General features: G+C 39.2%; 1 long non-coding RNA gene across 1 annotated transcript; it reads right to left on the bottom strand.

The window, feature by feature from the left end:
* Window positions 1-1243: 1243 nt before the first annotated feature.
* On the bottom strand, window positions 1244-5377 carry LOC115140588 (uncharacterized). Its single transcript, XR_003865259.2, has 2 exons — window positions 4988-5377; window positions 1244-2147 (listed from the first exon to the last, which is right to left on the bottom strand). It is a non-coding gene; the product is annotated as an uncharacterized LOC115140588 (long non-coding RNA).
* Window positions 5378-5498: the final 121 nt, after the last annotated feature.

Here is a 5498-nt window from a genome sequence, read left to right as displayed (position 1 = left end):
AGCACCAAACATTTAATTTAGTGATGCTTCAGGTGACATTTTGAAATTAAAGTGAGGTTGGGGAAATCATATGACCCCGGAAGTAAGCCCAGCCAACATGTTGTTGTGTGATGGTAGCTAGTTAAGATAGTAAACTCAGCAAAAAAATAAACTTCCGTGTTTATTTTCAGCAAACTTAACGTGTGTAAATATTTGTATGAACATAACAAGATTCAACAACTGAGACATGAACTGAACAAGTTCCACAGACGTGACTAACAGAAATTGAATAATGTGTCCCTGAACAAAAGGGAGGTCAAAATCAAAAGTCACAGTCAGTATCTGGTGTGGCCACCAGCTGCATTAAGTACTACAGTGCATCTCCTCCTCATGGACTGCACCAGATTTGCCAGTTCTTGCTGTGAGATGTTACCCCCCTCTTCCACCAAGGCACCTACAAGTTCCCAGACATTTCTGGGGAGAATGGCCGTAGCCCTTACCCTCCGATCCAACAGATCCCAGATGTGCTCAATGGGATTCCGTCTGGAACCTCTACCATAAAGGCCTGATAGGTGGAGTGCTGAAGAGATGGTTGTCCTTCTGGGAGGTTATTCCATCTCCACAGAGGAACTCTAGAGTTCCTCTGTCAGAGTAACCATCGGCTTCTTGGTCACCTCCCTGACCAAGGCCCTTCTCCCGGACACACCGTCCCAGACCATGACGGACCCTCCTTCTCCCCTAGAGCTGGCCAGGTTGCAGAGCTGCTATTCCCAAAGCATGATTACACAGAAGCCCCTGCCTACGGAAGAGCCACTGGAGGCAGCGCGTGATGAAATAGATTGGCTAGCAAAGGAGAATGACTCACTAAGAAGGCAACAGTTTAGTTTCCAGTGTGATCCCAGGTTCATCATGTTGTACACGGGGGTTAAAAACTGACACCCTGAAAGCTGATTACCAGGCTTAGAAGACATATTTGATAGCGTGATCCCCCTGACACTCGCCAGTTCAGTTAACCAGCTGTGGTTTGTACGTGCTGTACTCAACTTTCCAAGAGCTACTGTTTTTAAGAACACGTATCTTGTGCTCTACCCATTTCCACTATATGGGAATGAATGAAGAATTGTTTATTGTAAGCATTTATCCATTTGTCTAACACTCAATGTAGAGAGCCACTGTAATGCTTAAGGGAGAACCCTGTATTTCTGTGATGTACAATAGATTGATATACTGAATTTCTACCTGAGAAGAATACCATGACAAATGCTTTTCAAACATGACTATTTAATTATCAAAATACATGTCTCCAGCATCAATAATTTCACAGTTCATTAAAAGTTCAAGCTTCAATCAAATAGACTAACTCCATTTATAGACATATTTTAAGCTTCAATCATGTAACTGGAATTACAAACATTTCAAAGTCCAGTCCTGTACATCACTGAATAAACTACACCAGTATTTATTTTTACCATGGCACCAGGGTATCACCATTCCACCTTCTTCTTCTGAGGATTTTATATGGCGGTTGGCAACCAACTTTAAGGTGCATTACCGCCACCAACTGGACTGGAGTGTTGACCAGAGACACACCTGTCCACCTACCAGTGTGATTTATTTTTTCTTTATTCCTGCACAGGGCTGGCAGGAAGTGCTCAAAAAAGTATTGGTCCAACTTGGACTTCATGTCCACCAACTTTTCAGACTCTCAAGGAAATAATTGTTGCATTTCACAAAAAAAGTATGCTGAGTTTGAGGCCAGCAAGGTGTATATCTGGCAGTTGCTTCCTATTGCAGCAAGGTTTTTGCATAAGGTTCCTTGCAAACTATTTACTGGGCAATGGTGTAGGGACTGGACAATACATATTTGGCACAATCCCCTCAAGTCCTGCGGACCTTGTTGGCAGGTGCATTGTTATTCCTCAGTGGCTTTACTTTCGATAATCTAACTGTTTTTACATGTTTTGACTTCAGGCCTGACGTACGCGTCGGATGTGCCATGTTTGAGGCAAGCATGTTTAGGTTTCTGTTGGTGGAATAGATGTGTAGCCCATTTTAATGTAATGAGCAATGGCTTACAGTAAACTGAGGGAATGGTTGCACTGTCCCGGGCCAGCTTTGCAGTTGCATTTAGTCTCCATGATGAATGGACTTTCAGAGTAGAACTGCAGCTGGGGGAAAAAAGTGAAAAATAAGTGAGTTAGACAAAATATTTATTTCAACACACCATAAAGTGAGATGAAGATTGACTCCTAAATGGCAAGTAATCCAAAGAAAGATGAAGAGTAGGCGGCCGGGACATTGCGACAAACTTTAATGAACTATTAACAGAATATATTTACAAAATAATACATATGGGTAAAGTCAGACTAGAACATCAGGACAAACAACTGCAACGCGTTTCAACTACTAGAACCTTCCATAAGGGACACAAAGAACAGATAATGATATGGTTTGTCCAAACAATTCCATAATGCATTAATTTAGGCTAAATCAAAGCAGAACCCGAAACAATGCAAAAAAAGTCTACTTGCCTGAAATTAAAAACTTAAGAGGTTTGATTATTGCATAGATGTATGGATTTTCACTAGTGAGGGGTTTGAAGAAAATACTGCTAAGTATTGTAACTATCTGGTGGGGTCAAAATTACTCAATTTGGGTCTATTATATCTAATTGAAAATAACATAAAGGTATGTAATTTAAGGGATTACATTACCATTTTATTATTCTTGATGAAAATGGGAATTGAGTAAATTTGACACACATACAGCACTTTCCATTTTTGGATTGCGGTTCGTGGCATCCTAGCACACAAATTAAACACATACCTCCCAGTGATGCCAATTTAGCCATTTTTTTGCGAGATTTAGCAACTTTTCAGACCACCCTGGCAACTTTCTTTTCAAACAGCACCTAGCAACCAATTTAGCTACTTTTAAAAATTTATTCAAAAACTTTTGAAAAGTGACTCAAATGCTAAAATGCACATATTTTCCCTCTAAATGACAAAAACAATTTTCTCTGTCACACACTAAGTCACAACACACGTGCATGGCTGCAAAAGTGCATTGTGAATGACGTCAGCAGCAGGCCAGCAGCAATTTCAGTACATTGCAAATCTAAACAGTGTGATGAACCAATAAAAGTTGAAGAGATTAGAGTCTATCAAACATCTAAAGAACAATAAATCACCAGGTGTTGATGGAATTACATCAGAATTTTACAAATTATCTTCTGAACAAGTAGCTCTCTTCCTAATTGAAGTCTTTTTTAGAGAGGATTAAAAACAATGTTCTCCCTCCTACAATGAGTCAGGGGTTAATAACACTGATACCTAAGCCTAAAAAATAAGTGCTGCTCATCGATAACTGGCGTCCAATTTGTCTTCTTAATAATGACTATAAGATATTAGCCTTACTACTTGCAAAAATAATTAAAGAAGTCCTGGATGCAATCATTGATGAAACACAGTCTGGCTTCATGAGGAACAGACATATTTCTAACAATGTCAGACTAGTATTAGACATACTTGACTACTCAGACCTAATACCTGAGGATATCTTCATATTATTTTTAGATTTTTATAAAGCATTTGACACAGTAGAGCATCAGTTCCTCTTCCACTCCCTTGAGAAACTTGGCTTTGGGGATTTTGTCTGTAAGGCTATTAAGACTCTCTATACAAATGGTAACAGCTCTATCAAATTGAAATTTGGCACCTCACCTAGATTTGAGTTAAAGAGAGGAATTAGGCAAGATGGTCCTATCTCTCCGTACCTGTTTTTATTAATCACCCAACTTCTTACAAATTCTTTAAATAATAGTCCTGTACAAGGTATTTCCATAGCTGGTAAAGAAATTATTATAAGCCAGCTGGCTGACGATACTACACTTTTTCTGAAAGACGCTAACCAAATTCCCATAGCGATCAATGTGATTACAATCCTTTTCCAAAGCGTATGGTCTATATCTTAACATTAATAAATGTGAACTCATAGCTGTCAAAGATTGTGTGACACCTTCTTTCAAGAAATTGAACTGTATTTTAAGAGTTAAATACTCTAACAAAAAAGCTGGTAGAATTGTAAGCGTATGTATGTCCCTTAAGGTCCTTGTGTAATTGTAATGTGATATTGTACCCCCTAGCTCAATTGTCCATTGTTTATAATCTATATATACTTGTGTTCCCTCATGTACCTTCTGTATTGATTTGTTGTTAAAAAAATATATATTAAAGTACATTGCGATTTTGGCTGACTGCAGCAGCAGTAGTACGGGTTCGACGAGTCAAACCCAATGAATATAGTTGGTCACGAATGTTTGATCTTGAAAAGAACTTACAACATCAATCAACATGTCTCAATCAAAATTGTACAGCCAGAAGTACAGAAAAGAGTGGGAGTCTATACATGAACAAATGTCAAATCATATTTTTTGCCGAGATGGCCAGTCAATTTGAGAAACGTTATTGTGTATTCTACGTAATGACGCAGTTTTACGTTATCACGCAATGACATCACAACGTCATTTAGCAACAAATCAACCTGCTTCTAGCATCTTAACCTGAAAATTAGTTGGCAACACTGATACCTCCACACTTGCCATTCGAGTCGTGCATCCAAGCGCATTTCCGTTTGTTTCTAAAGTAATATTATCCTAATTTGCAGATAGAAACATAATTACTCAATTGACACCTACTTTCCTAACTGACCCGCATCTACCTGAATTATGTACGAATAATGTGAGGACAATGTGTGACATTGCTGTCAAACTACACCTGCCTGCCTCACTCCTGACTGAACCCATACTTGAACCAAGACGGCACGCACAACAACAGGGAACATTAACTAAATACTTAGCTACAAAGAGTTTATGTAGCAATAGCTGAAAACATTCAGTAATATGATCAAATAAGCTACGTTAAAATACCAACTTTACACCTTTTTCAACCTACAAAGTTGCGTTAGCTACCTAGCTAGCTGCAAAAAAAGTACAAATACATCATCTTACCTTGTACATCGTGAATGTAACCCTCGATCCAGTTACAGTAACCTCTTAGTTTGACTGCCTTGGGCATACAGGGCTCCCGAGTAGCGCAGCGGTCTAAGGCACTGCATCTCAGCGCAAGAGGCGTCACCACAAGACCCTGTTTCGATTAACGTTACAGGCTGTATCACAACCGGCCGTGTTTGGAAGTCCCATAGAGCGGCGCACAATTGTCCTAGCGTCGTTAGGGGTTGGCCGTCATTGTAAATAAGAATTTCTTCGGAACTAACTTGCCTCGTTAAATTAAAAATACATTTTAAAAAGTCTAACGTCTTCATCTGCCCATGTATCGATATAAATCCAGTGTATTGTTGTTTTGACTAGCGACTTCCGGGGGTTACCCACCTCAGCCTCGCTTTCATTTCAAAATGGAGCCTGCGTGACTTAAGCGTATTATACAGGTTGTCACATGCTAAAAAGCATTCTATTTTACCCACAGAAATGTTCTAAATAACATCTTAATTGCAAACCTGAC

This window comes from Oncorhynchus nerka, linkage group LG13 (assembly GCF_034236695.1).
Source record: "Oncorhynchus nerka isolate Pitt River linkage group LG13, Oner_Uvic_2.0, whole genome shotgun sequence".
In the NCBI taxonomy this organism is placed as follows: Eukaryota; Metazoa; Chordata; class Actinopteri; order Salmoniformes; family Salmonidae; genus Oncorhynchus; species Oncorhynchus nerka.
This window is presented reverse-complemented; position numbering and strand designations above follow the sequence as displayed.